The 15,357-nt window shown below is 29.2% G+C and overlaps 1 long non-coding RNA gene across 1 annotated transcript; it reads left to right on the top strand.

Moving 5' to 3' along the window:
* LOC110265683 lies at positions 141–1,960 on the top strand. Its single transcript, XR_002351876.1, has 2 exons — positions 141–483; positions 988–1,960. It is a non-coding gene; the product is annotated as an uncharacterized LOC110265683 (long non-coding RNA).

Below are 15,357 nucleotides of genomic sequence, written 5' to 3' on the forward strand. Positions count from 1 at the left end.
TTAATATTCTCAAACAGTTATTTTTTATTAAGAACAAAATAGTTTTTTTTTTTTTTCTTAAATTTATCATATAATCGTAATATTATTTTTTAATTATTTTTTAATATTATTTTTTATTTTTTTGGGCCTGTTCACGTTCTCTCATTCGTAATCGTATATTTGGCCTTCTTCTGAGGAAGGAGAGAAACGCAGAGTCGAGAGTTGAGAGTGGAAGTGATGATGTTATTTCGATCAATTTGCAAACTTTTCAATACCTCCCGTCTTTCTGCCTATCAATTATACTCAACAAAATCACTGATTTCTTCTTTTCATTCTTTCGATGAACTCGAAGCTAAAATAGTCCAGGATAATCGGGACCCCACAACCCCAGTGACCTCCATTCTCAACCAATGGGTTCAAGATGGCGGATCCATCACTCACGAAAATATCCGATATCTCATCGCATGCCTCTGTCGGAGACGTTGCTATACGCACGCCCTTGAGGTTTTACTTTTCTTTTACGATATAGTGAAGCTTATTCAATGGTACCCTTTCATAGTTTCATCTAAAACACTGAATGCAGCTGGTTTCTGATTGGGATTCATGTTCGTCTTGTAGTGACTGACAATATAAGTTATAATCGGATCATTGTTTTGTTTCATTTATTTAGGCAAAGTTTGTGCAAGTTGAAAATGATGTTCTGTTCTATGTTACTTCGATGCTAGTTTGTTTAGTTAGTTTATGGTATACGACAAGATACTATGGTGGTGTTTGTTTTATTAATCTAACGGGATAAGGATAGGGTTTACTTATAGTTGTGTTTTGATATTTTTGTATTGCCCAACCATTGATTCGATTATAATTTCAACCGGGTAAGTCAATTGAATCATGATAATTGATAGCAAGGTTTCACTAGTTAGTTCAATTTTTTAAACGATGCTTATAGTATTGCTGTGCTTGACTAATGACTCCTAATATGGAGAGTTGATGGAACATTGCTTTTGTTAGTTATCAGAATGGATGCGTGAGTCAGAAAAATATGACTTGACCTCAGCAGACATCTCAAATTGCTATCGATAGTTCGTGGCCTTGAACAAACTGAGAACTTCTACCAAGACATTCCTAATTCCCGAATTAAATTCAAGATAAATGTTGCCTCGCGGAATGCTATGCAGAGCATAAATCTTTGGAGAAAGTGGAGGCTCCGATGAAGAAAATCAGGGAGATTTATCCCATGTCCTCCCCCATGTGTTACAATAAGATGTTGAAACTGTATGCAGAGTTAGGCAAATATGAGAAATTGGATAGCCTAATGCAAGAAATGATGGAAAAGGACCTACGCGAGCCTGGTACATATACTATTCTCTTGAATGCACATGTTGTTGCTGCAGACATACAAGGGATAGACAAGTAACTAATCAGGATGGAAGTTGATCCTCTGGTAACTGTTAGTTGGCGTACCTACGCAGAAAAACGGTTATCTGAAAGGTGGCAATGTCGAGAAGGCCTTGTCAGCACTGAAGAAATCAGAGCAGCTAGCTTTAGGCAACCCTGTTGCCTGTTTATCTATTCTAACTATATATGCTGGTATTGGTAATAAGGCTAAGGTTTATGGAATTTGGGGGAAGTGCAAACTCAGGAAGCGATTTTACAACCAAGGTCACTTGTTAATGTTAAGCTCTTTGGTGAAGTTAGGTGACATTTTTGGAGCTGAGAAGATCATGGAAGAATGGGAGTCCAATTACAAAGTTTTCGATACCAGAATTCCACATCTTATGATCCATAGTTATTGTAAATTGGGTATGTTGGATAAGGCTGAGGCTTGTATCAAGAGGCTTTTGGATAGCGGCAAGCAATTGCAAGCGTCTACATGGGAAAGTTTGGCAGAACACTACTGCGCGGATAATAATATGGAGAAAGCAGTTCAAGCAATGAAAGACTATTCTTGATGTGTTACTAATTTGATTATTAAAAATTTATTTATATACTTTGGAATATAGATATTAATTTTTTTATCATTTTTTTTGTACTATTGTAATAAGCCACCACTCAAATAAAGATCCTACAAACAACTTTTTCTAAAGACGCCTACGTGGCAAAACCTAAACCATACATTCTAAAGCCACACTTTTCACTACAAAACACTTAGAACCATAGCTTTTTATAAAAAAAGCGTTACCTAATGGAAAAAAGTAAATTAGAAGATTTAAGAGAGAAATAATTAAATTATCAAAATTAATAGATCAAAAACTAATGATTTTAACTAATGTTAATTGCAATGACACCGAATTCTTAAAATCAATGCAAAATGATTTTTCTCAAAATCTTTATTTTACTATAAGTTTTATTGAAGGACTTCAAAAACCTGAAAAAACTTATTTTTCACACGGAATTTCTAAAAAATATTACCATGGAAATTATTCCCCACATCTTTATCATACTTTTAACCCACAATTAAATTCTATAGTAGATATGCTTGAAGAAATATTAGTATCCATAAAATTTCAAAGAAATAAGGAAAAAGAGGAATCTAATATAAACAAAATTAAACAGATATTAAATAAATATTTTCAGAAAGAGAATCCCAAAGAAGAAAATTTTCAAAATATAATCAATATAACAGAATTAAAAGTAAAACCACCATTGAAATTATGAATATTGAAGAAAAAATAGAAGAAGTTACAATGCTTTTTAAACAATTAAAAATGGCTCAAGAAAATAATATTATAGAACAAGAATTTCAAATAGAAGAAGAATTAGTAAATTCTGAAAATATAGAAAATGAAGAACACATCTTAGATTATTCAAGTGATGAAGAACCAACAATTCCAAAACAAGTAAAAAATGAAGCTAGAACATCTAAGGATAATCAATCTCAATTTAAATGGGAAACAGGTTTTGAAAATTATGCTTTTAAAAAGGGATTTATGAATAAAGATTCAAAGTACACAAAAATACCATCAAAATACGTTCCTAAAATCCAGGAAATGGAAGGAGAAAGAATGCTCGATTTAGACTGTAAAAAGAATGAAAAAGAAATTTTCGAGAACTGGTTGAATTCCTTTTTATTAGAAGTCTTTACTAATCCAAAACTTAGTGAATTGTTTGGAAGAGATATCTGGAATTATATAGGGTTTCATACTAAAGGAACTGTAAGAGATTATATGACATCAATAGAAAACCAAATAATAGAAGAATTAGCAACAAAAACAACAGCTTATGACAAGATATTACATATAATGATGATTCTATATAAAGAATTTTTTGGAAAAAATATTATAGATCATAGACAAGAAGTCTATAATAAAGAATATCAAGAAGCAAAAAAACCATTTAGCTAATATTCAAATATATGAATTATGTAATGTGGAATCTTATATATGTGAATATAGAATACATTATTATAAATTAAAAGAAGAAGATAAAGACCATTATCTTAGTATGTATATAACAAAACTTCCATATCCTGCTAATGAATTTATAATGGAAAGATTTATAAGAGAAATAAATAGAGGGACAATTGAAAATAATTTTGGTGGAGCAACCTCTGCAATAAGAGAGGAAATAAAAGAACGTTGTATGCAAGAAGCGACTCAAAAAAGATTTGCAAATATAATTAGAATTTGCTGTCAGGATAATGAAGAAATACCTCAAAAATATGGTCTTAATAAAAATTTTCAAAGAAAAAGAAAATATCAATTTAGAAAAAGAAAATACTATCCAAACTGGAGAAAAAATAGGTATTTTAGAAAAAGAAATAACAATAAAAATAAAAGACAAAAAAATGACTATTGTCCAAATAAAAAAGAAAATTATAAGTGTTGGTATTGCCAAGAAGAAGGACACTATGCAAATGAATGTCCAAAAAAGAAGGATAAAAAGGACCTTACCAAACAAATAGAAATTGCTAAGTCTTGTTTCATGGAACCATTAGAAGAATCAGATGATAACTTAGACTATATTTTTGAATATGTCTCAGAAACAGACTCAGAGACTGAGCAATAATGCCACATTTATTACTATAAAAATAACAGAAAAGTTTATAAATGCTTTCATAGATACTGGAGCAACACAATGCTTTGCTAGTACAAATATAAAACTTGATTGGAAAAAATTAAAGAAATCATTAAGAGTTAGAATAGCTGACAAATCAATACATAAAATTGACCAAAAAGCAGAGATGGCTGAAATATTTATTCAAAATTATAGGTTCATTGTTCCATCTATATATATGTTAGATTCTGGAATGGATTTTATTATAGGAAATAACTTTTTAAAGCTATATCATCCATTCATTCAAGAATTAACATAAATAGTTTTAAAAGCTCCACACGATTCTTCAATAAATCAAAAATCAAAACGTATAAAAATACCAACTACTACTATAGATAAGATTTTAAAATTTAAAATATTTTCTATATTAGAAACATGTTATTTAAATTTATATTTTCAGATAAATATTCCAAAAAATAATATTGAAATAAAGATAGAAGAACTTTTGGATGAAATTTGCGCTGAAAATCCTTTAGATATTAAAAATACAAATAAAGAATTAGTAAGCATTAAATTAAAAGATCCTACAAAAGAAATAAATGTTCCAAATAAAATTCTTTATTCCGCAAGAGATAGAAAAGAGTTCTCATTAGAATGTAAAGATCTTTTGGAAAAAGGAATTATAAGATTAAGTAAAAGTTCTCATGCGACTCCAGCCTTTTATGTCGAAAACAATAATAAAATTAAAAGAGGAAAACGAAGAATGGTAATTAATTATAAGAAGATGAATGAAGCAACTATTGGTGATGCTCATAAATTTCCAAGAAAAGATTCTATTTTAGAAAAAATCAAAGGAGCAACTTGGTTTTCATCTCTTGATGCAAAATCAGGATATTGGCAACTTCGTTTAGACGAAGAAACAAAGAAATTAACTGCTTTTACTTGCCCAACAAAAGAATCAACAAGTGTGTTGCTCTATGAATGGAATGTATTACCATTCGGATTAAAACAAGCCCCAGGTATTTATCAAAGATTTATGGAAGAAAATTTAAAAGAGTTAAATGAATTTGTTTTAGTTTACATTGATGATATATTAATTTTTACAAAACAGGATAAAGAAGATCATTTTCAAAAATTATTAATAGTTTTAGAAAGATGTAAAGAAAAAGGATTAGTTCTTAGCAAAAAGAAAGCAAGAATAGCAAAATAAGAAATAGAGTTTCTTGGATTAATTCTATCCACTCAAGGAAAGCTAAAACTTCAACCAAATATTTTAGAAAAGATACATTTATTTCCTAATAAAATAGAAGATAGAAAACAATTACAAAGATTTTTAGGGTGTATAAATTATATTTCTGATAAAGGATTTTTAAAAAATATAACAGAATACACTAAAAGCTTATTCTCAAAAATAAATACTAAAAAAGAATGAAAATGGGAAGAAAAAGATAGTATACAAATTCAAAGAGTCAAAGAATTATGTGAAAAACTTCCAGAACTTTATATTCCAGAAGAAAACGACTACTTAATAGTAGAAACAGATGCTTCGAACATAACCTGGTCAGGATGTCTAAAAGCTAAGAAAGTTATAAAAAGTTTGGAACAAGAAAAAGAATCACTAGATTCTAAATATTCCCCAAAGGAATTACTTTGCAGGTATATTTCAGGGACTTTTACTCCAACAGAATAGAGATATACTACTCATGAAAAGGAAACTCTAGCAACAATTAAATCTCTTAAAAAATGGAAAATTGATTTACTACCAAGAGAATTTACATTAAGGACAGATTCAAGTTACCTAACAGGTTTCATACGATATAATTTAAAAGTTGATTATAATCATGGACGATTGGTAAGATGGCAATTATTTTTGTTACAATATCCAATAAAGATTGAATATATTAAGGGTGACAAAAATGTTATTGCAGATACATTAACAAGAGAATGGAATTCGTTTAAACGTATTAAATCAAGAAATTCAAAAATATCAGCAAGAACTCGAAGAATGCAAGCATTGTCAGCAAATAAGGACACAGATCCAATCTCTAAAGACGGCCATTGAAGCAATGAAATCAACACAACAAGCGAAACCATCAGAGTTCAGCCAGCTAAGCATGGTGGACAAATCAGGTGAAGAAAAAATTTCAGAAAATATAACAATTGCTGAAATTATTAAAAAATTCACCCAAGATAAAAAATATTATGTAATTTATAATGGCCCCATGAAAGGAGTATATGATGCCTGGAAAAAAGCAGCACCATTCACACATCAATCAAGGATAATTCATAAAGGAGGATTTTTAACACTGGAAGAGGCAAAGGAATCCTTCAGGGAATATGAAGCTCTTCATCTAGGGCAAACCCTAAAAAGAGCAGATAAAGCTCCAATTCAAACTCAGAGAACAGGAATAATAAGAAACATTCCTACATGGGCTGAAATGAAGAAAAAGAAAAGGGTTTGTAGATCAAATCTCAAAGAAACCCTTAATATAGTCCTGAATTGGACTGAAAAAAAAAGGGCAATTTTGGAATATTATCCTATTGCCAAAGAACAGCTAACAAAGCTGGTTATCTTTCCAGATGCTTCCCCATCTGACACTTATCAGTTTTTCCAGTATGGATTAATTGATACAATTTTAATTTTTAATGATCTAAAAATTATTAGTGAGTTTCTTGCAGGATTTGTTGATGCAGTAAAGAGATTTAAAAATATGATTGACAATATAAATCCAAGGGATGTATCCCTAAAATTTACAAACAGTCAACCTATTTTTAATGAAGAAGAAGAATGCTTGGTTCCAGCACACCAAGTAATATTCATGTCCGTCTTTCCAGGAAATTTTTAACCAATTGATCGAATTCAAGATTTAACAATTTACAGTCATGAAGGAAGACTAGCCAACACATTAGCAAGGGTCTTTGAAAGAACTCAAAAAATAACGAAGGAATCTCACACAAGGATTAATTATAAAAGTAGAAATACTCTGCTTGTGTCCAGTAAAAGAAATGAAATCGAAGAAAGAGAGATGAGACTCTTGGTGGAATTTGAATCAGCATTCTATAATTTATCTGGACTTTTAGAAAAGCTCCCTGAAGGGACAAAGAGGAATCTCTGCTATTTGATAAAAGATAGAGAAGACTACAAGTGCCAGCTATGTGCCTCAGAAATATCTGAAGAAAGCAATAATGAAACGGAATCAACCCACATGATAAAAGAAGAGGACAGTGCATCTGAAGCCCACACGATAAAAGAAGAGGACAGTGCATCTGAAGCATCCTTCAACATTATTGCATAATGACGTAAGCGCTTAGGTCATAAAGCACCAATAATGTAGCTGGTGCAAGATAATAAACAATGACGTAAGCAATGACGTCATAAGAAGGGTAAAGATGGGAATTGTCCATCAGACCCAACTATTATAAATAGGTTGCTTAGGCAATTGAAGAGGGTATCAGAAAACAGAAAGCAGAAGGCTAAGAGTACTCATATACTAGGAGAGCAAGGAGGAAGCTACCGAGGCAATTCTGTAGTCTGACAAAGAATTCCCTTAGGGAAAAATAGTTCTAAACTCCCCTCTGGAGTTAGTATCTACAATCTCCCCTTTGGAGATAAAAATACCTTATGTAAAATATATTAAATAAAGGAAGTTTTTCTCCAAAAAGGTACATCTTCATCTTAGTCTTTTAGTTATGAATTATTTAGAAAGTTTAGAATTAACGGAAGAATCTGATTATTATAGATTAACTGCTTTATTAGATAATGAAAAACAGGCTGTTCTAAAAACAGAATTAAATCTCAAATCAAATGAAAATTTTAATAAACAAAGTCTTTTAAAAGAAGTTTTTAATAGAAAAAATATAATATACTATGAAAAAATTCAACTTGAAACCCCTATAAAGATAAAATCTGCCAATGGAGAACTTGAAATAGCTTTGATAAATGATGAAAAATTGAGTAAACAGATTGAGAAAATTAAGGATCAACAAAAAAGATCTAAAATTGGATGGATTCATATTAGTACCATACAAGTCTTAATCAAATCTACATATATGAAAGGAATTAATTCACCAATAAGTTTAGCAATCTGTGACAAAAGAATTACTGATAACCCAATAGATCAAATAATTGGAATTGTTCATGGAAATTTGGCAAATGTAAATGTTAAATTTAATGCCCATCTTGGATATGCTATACCTTTATCAACTGAAAATCTTGGAAGATCTATAAGTTTGGCTTATAAATTTCACAGAAAGAATCTAATGGAACAAGATGAATAACCATTTTCAATTACATATGCAATAAATTATGCTTTAACAAATAGCTATCATAGTATAATATTTAAAAATAGAGAAAGAATTTATGTCGATGAATTATTTCAGAAAATTGTAAAAACAGAAATACCAAAATATAAAGCTATTGAAAACCCAGTTCTATTATTAAAAGAACCATCAGGAAAATTGGTTTCATCGAATTTTTAAATAAGAGAATCTAAAATTAATAGTCCTTTAAATTTATCTAAGTTAGAGATTAAAGAAGAAAATTCTGAAATAAAAGAATTAACAAAAAAGGTCAAAAAATTAAATGAAACCCTAAATACTAAATTATGACAATAAATAAAGAAGAAATATATGTAACTTATCAAGATAAGAAACAAGAGCTCTTTGAAAGAGAGAATCGTTTGAATTATTTGCAGTTTTCTGAAATAAATCAAAGAGCATTTGAAGCTCTAAAAATAATCTATAACAAGTTGAAAAGAGAAGTTGAAGAGCTAAATAAATTAAAAGAATCTCTAGAAAATAGTGATGAATCGATGATAGAGTTTGCAGAAATTCTAAAATAAATAATGTTAAACAAAACTGTTTTTAGGAATTATGATAAAGCATAAAAAGATTGAAAAATCAGAAAATAAAATAAAAAGGAAAAGAGCGAGAAAATTAAAAAGTAAAATAGAGGAGTATAAAAGAGAATTAAATAATCTTTAGATCGAAATTGATGATCTTATAATAAAAAGGATAGAAATAAGAATAAACATAAACAAGTTGGAATTAAATTTAAGAAATTTATAAATGCCTGGAAACCATATTACGATTTAAAAGAATTAAAGCTGTTGAAAGAAAAAATGAAGAATGAAATTGAAAAATTAGAAAGATATTTAGAAACAAGAGAAAGTGTAGAAATAAAAGAAATTTTTAAGGATTTGAGAAATTATATTAAAGAAAAAGACAAACAGATAAAAGATTTTATATATAATAATCCATGTAAAAAAATATTATAATGATAGAAATTAGAACAGAATTAAAAAACTATAAGTACGAAATCAGAATTATAAATATACATCAAGGATTAGTAATAAATAATCATATAATAAATACAAGAGAAATTGTAGAAATGGTTAATACTTTAAATTACGAAGTTGCAAATTATTTTTATCAAAATCCTTTGAATAAAGCACCACCAATTGAATCTATACAAATTATAAACTTATTCGAAGCAAAATATGAAGAGTTAGTAGAAATTTCGAAAAAGAAATTAAAAGAAAAGTCAAAATTGAAAAATTGGTATCAGAGCCAAGTTAACGATTAAGGATAACACTTTCTCTTTAAGTAACACTTTTAGTGATACGCTTTTAAATCAATAACAACCACAAAATAAAAAACGTCTTTACAAAAAGATGAAACTGACAACTTTATCAGAGTAGCCACCATTGTAATATTGTTGTTTTCGCTACAAAATTTTTTTGAATCCGTGAGTGAATACCACCAAGATTCTCAGGTAATTGAGTCTCTCAAGAAACAAAATCGTATATATAAAATCTGTTTTGTTATGAAAAAAAGATACAGCTTTTTTGTTGTAAAAACAGAAAATATATGTCTCTATCTCTATCTCTTCATTTGTGTGTTAAATACAAATTTCAAACACAATCTTAGTCGAGTTTTAACTCATCATCATGACTAAAATAAACGAAACTCTAGAATCCTGTTTAACCACTTTTAAAAGTTTAAATGAGTAATTTTTGTCTAAGAAAGATCCCTAAAATAAGACATTTAACAAATTCAATCAAATTAACCCATGAATTAAAGGGACTTGCTGTGTGAAATAAACGGAATGATTTGTTTAGTCCGTTTATTTTTTTTCTCATTTTTTTTATATTTTTTTAATAATCCAACACAAATACCTCATGATTTAATCAAAATATCTCAAATTTTAAGTCAATAACTTATTAAAAAGGCAAAAAAAAAATCAGACAAAAAAATTTTAACCTAAAAATAGATTTTTTTTGTTAAAAGTTATTCCTTTAGACAAAAAAAAGGGATTAATTCATTTAGTTCAACGAATTTTCTAGCATTCATCTTCCTTTAAATGGGGGGATTTTTATTTTGGATATTCATGTATACTTCATTTGATATATAATTGAACCGTCCGGCTTAAACATATTAAAACGGACGTGTTCGAACTTCGAACAAATTGAACCAATCCGTTTGACTTCTAGAAGAATCATCCAGATGGCTGAACCAGATTTTTATATGTGCCTAACTCATGATAATAAGGAAGGGTATTTACAAATTTGATTAATTAATATTATTAATATTATTGATATTATTATTAATATTAATAAATGGTTACTAACTGTTTAGTATTATTTGGTTAAAGGGACACAACATTTTAAAGATTGCGTATGTTCAAAACATTGTGTCTATTGGCTAAAGGAATACAACTCTTTAAGAATTGTGTATGTTTAAAACATTGTATCTATTGACAATAGAAAAGACACAACCATTTGTATACGTAATTAATCATAATTGCTACGTACAATATGTATAAATAATTGTCCACTATTTCAGAGATACAAGTACTAAGTGTACATTTTAATCAACTATTAAGAAATTTTCTTTGTTCAAGAGAGTTGAGAATTTCTTACTATTGCTAATTAAGAAATTCTTAGGTTTCATTATATTCTGGGAGAGTATTATCATCAACCCTATAGCAACTAAGTGTGGGGACAAATATCTCTCTAAAGAAAGCGATCTAATCGTGCCTTGAAACCACTACACAAATATAAGATTTTGTCATCTTCTCATACTAATTTACCCAACAATTTTAGAGAGATATTTCTTGAAGATGGCACAAGATCAAAACACCATGTTCAAGGTCATAAATCAAGAGTTTGTCAAGTTTGATTGCTTTGATGGAACGAACTTCAATAGTTGGAAGGACAAAATGGCGTTTCTTCTTTCAGTTCTCAATCTTGCATATGTGATTAACTCAAAGACTACACCAATTGCTAATGCTGCTGAAAATTTCACACTGGAAGAGGAAGAAAAGATTGTTCAACTGAAGAAGAAACGTGATGCAGATACTATTGCATGTCGAGGTCATATGTTAATTCAATCACCGTTGGAGATTTGAAAATCTTTGGAAGAAAAGTACAATACTAAGCGACAAGGAACAAATAAGTTTATTATGATGAAATATTTTGAATTTATTATGAATGATACTATGTCTGTCATGGATCAAATTCATGAATTACAAATCCTTGTAAGTAGACTTCATGATCTACAAGTGGTGATCCCTGAAACACTACAAAGTGAAGAATATTTTTTTTAATGAATTTGATAATTTTTGTGAATTATGTGGTATTGTTCATGAATCTTCCACTCAATATACTCCACAACAAAATGGTTTGGCGGAAAGAAAAAAAAAAGGAAAAACCGTACCTTAGTGGATATGGTTAATTCAATGTTACTAAATGCAAAATTGACTTACAATTTGTGGGTGAAGCATTATTGATATCATGTCATATCCATAATAGGATACCATCAAGACATAGAAAGGTTTTTCCTTATGAAATTTGGAAAGGAAAGAAACCTAATTAAATTATCTTAAAGTGTGGGGGTGTTTAGCCTTTTATCGAGTTCCTGATCAAAAGAGAACCAAATTAGGGCCAAGAGGCATAAAAGGCACTTTTATAGGATATGTTCAAAATTCTAAAGCATATAAATATTAGACTTAGTGTCTAATGTAGTTGTTGAATCAAGAGATGTAGAATTTATTGAAAACAAATTTATCAATTATTCAACTTCTAATTTAGAATTTTCCCAAAATGATACTAACGTTTCACAAGAAATATATATGGAGCAACCGGAAAGCTATGTGCTACCCGAAAATGAAAAGAAAGTTTTCAAATTAATTAAGTCTTTGTATGGGCTAAAACAAGCGCCTAAACAATGGCATGAGAAATTTGATTCAGTGGTGTTATCAAATGGCTTCTCACATAATAGTGCGGATAAATGTATTTACTCAAAATTTACTAAAGATTATGGAGTAATCATTTGTTTATATGCTGATGATATGTTAATCATCGAAACAAATTTAGAAGGAATTCGTATAACGAAGGAGTATCTAACTTCTAAATTCAAGATGAAGGATTTGAATGAAGTTGATACAATATTAGGTATAAAGGTGCATAAGAATGAAGTTGGCTTTACTTTAAGTCAATCTCATTATATCAAAAAGGTATTGGAAAAGTTTGATCATCTCATAATTAAAGAATCCAATACGCCGTATGATCCTAATCTTAAATTAGAAGGAAACATGGGAAGACCTATAGCACAATTAGAATATGCTAGTGCTATAGGAAGTTTAATGTATGCAATGCATTGTACTAGACCTGATATAGCATTTGCTATGTGCAAATTATCAAGGTTTACAGGAAAGCCTAGCAATCAACATTGGAAAGATATAACAAGAGTTCTTAGTTATCTCAAGAAAACTATAAACTTGGGATTACATTATAGTGATTATTCCGCAGTTTTAGAAGGTTATTCCGACGCAAGTTGGATTACAAATCTTAGTGATAACAAATCCACTTCATAATGGATTTTTACCATAGGTGGTGGAGCAATAAGTTAGGTCTCAAAGAAACAAACATGTATTACACATTCTACTATGGAGGCTGAGTTTGTAGCTTTATCAGCCGCAGGTAAAGAAGCGGAATGGTTAAAGCTGTGGCCACAGCAGACGACAACCATTTCAATCTTCTGTGATAGTGAATCAACCATGTCTCGAGCATATAATAAGGTATATAATGGAAAGTCTAGACATATAAGTTTGAGACATGAGTTTGTGAGGCAACTAATAGATGATGGTGTAATTACCATCACTTATGTAAGATCTCAAAGAAATTTAGCAGATCCTTTGACTAAAGGTTTATCAAGGGATAAAATCAAAGAGACTACTGCTAAAATGGAATTAAAACCTATTATTGCTAAATGATGGGAACCCAACCTTATTCTAGTAGACCACTAGTTTCAAGGTTTAATAGGCAATAACAAGTTATTTAGCAATTGGAGCACTAAGGTATATGATTTAATGCTATTTACAATAAATTAGGAGGGTGAGTTTAAAATCTTAATGGAATGATAATATTATCTATCAAAAGATTCCACCTATATAAATATAAGAGTAGTACCGCTCTAATCGAGAATTTTAGAGGTTTTATTCTCATAAATATTCATGAAACCAGGATGAGCACAAGGCCATATAAGTGCTTAAAATTGTAAACTCTTGAACTTGAAGGGTATAAGTAATGTGTGTGATTTTTGATATTAGCATATGGAGTATAAGTTTAATCGATTAGACACCTATTACTTCGTTAGAACTTTAAAATTTACACTAAAAGAATGTTTAATCTTAGTGACACATTTTTTATGCATATACTTGTATGACATTTAAATTTTATAAATAATGGAGGATTGAAGGGTATTTATAAATTTGATTAATTAATATTATTAATATTATTGATATTATTATTAATATTATTATTAATATTAATAAACAGTTACTAACCGTTTAGTACCATTTGGTTGAAGGGACACAACCTTTTAAGAATTGTGTATGTTCAAAATATTGTGTCTATTGGCTAAAGGGACACAACTCTTTAAAAATTGTGTATATTCAAAACATTGTATCTATTGGCAATAGAAAAGACACAACTATTTGTATTCGTAACTAATCATAATTGCTATGTGCAATATGTATAAATAAGTCCTTGTCCACTATTTCAGAGATACAAGTACTAAGTGTACATTTTAATCAACCATTAAGAAATTTTCTTTGTTCAAAAGAGTTGAAAATTTTTTACTATTGCTAATTAAGAAATTCTTAGGTTTCATTGTATCCTGAGAGAGTATTATCATCAACCCTATAACAACTAAGTATGGAAACAAATATCTCTATAAAAAAACGATCTAATCGTGCCTTAAAACCACTACACAAATATAACATTTTGTCATCTTCTCATACTAATCTACCCAACAAATAAAAGTTTGTTTGTATAAGGACATAAAAATTGCAAAGACATGACTAACAATAAACATAACAAAACACGGTAAATGTGGCTACTGGCTAGTCACATGGAAAATGGCTCATAGCAATCTCTCACTAATATAAGTTATGCATCATCGTTGATCCATAAAATATCATGTAGCGTAATACTGACTCAACAAATAGAACTTTAGTTTATATTCTAATTGTTTTTCAATAAAGTAAATAAAAATAAAGCATCAGCAAGCGGTTGCATTTCAGAATCTAGCAAATGAAGACAAAAACCATGTCCAAGTTGCTTCTTTAAAGGGCAGTCCCACTAATGCTTATCCTTTATCTCATCTACAAGTTCTGAGAGTAAAGTCACGCATCCAACTTTTTTTTTATGATATTATTCAAATTGTGATACACAGCTTATAAGCAAAAGTTTGAAAAAAATGACGCATTTCCCACCTAAATTATGTAACTTTCTAGAATATAGTTTAAGGTTAAAATCTCTCTCGGTGCAATGTCTTCTCCAATTTAGGCAATGAAATTGATATAGGAGCAGAATTGGTCTTTTTTGTCAAATATATCATATATAGCAGTTATTATGCTTCAACCAACTCACAATAATTTGGCTGAGGAGTCACTTTCATGTGATAAAAAGAAAACCAACGTTATATAATTATAAGTCTTGTCCTCACTCTTCATACATAAACTTGTAATTCATATGCAATGCGTCAGAATAAAGTTACTTGTGGCATTACCTCTAGAAAAGATATTGCTTCAATGGTATGGCAATTAATTTCCTTTTAGTCTTTTCATACTAAATAGTTTATTGAAAATGATAGCCAATGTTATGTTTGAAACTAGACTATGTTGGGTCTTTTATTTTTTTTATATGGTTTGTGGATATTAATAATATAAAAGTAGGTTTAAGGAGTGGTTAAAATAAGCCTAATAAAATAGTTAAATTGAAACTTTATTTCTAAAATACATTATAAAAAAAATTAATTTTAATTCACTAATAGCATTAATTAATTTAGACAATTATTTAATTTTATTTAATTTTTTAAATA

Source organism: Arachis ipaensis, chromosome B08, assembly GCF_000816755.2.
Source record: "Arachis ipaensis cultivar K30076 chromosome B08, Araip1.1, whole genome shotgun sequence".
Taxonomy (NCBI): Eukaryota; Viridiplantae; Streptophyta; class Magnoliopsida; order Fabales; family Fabaceae; genus Arachis; species Arachis ipaensis.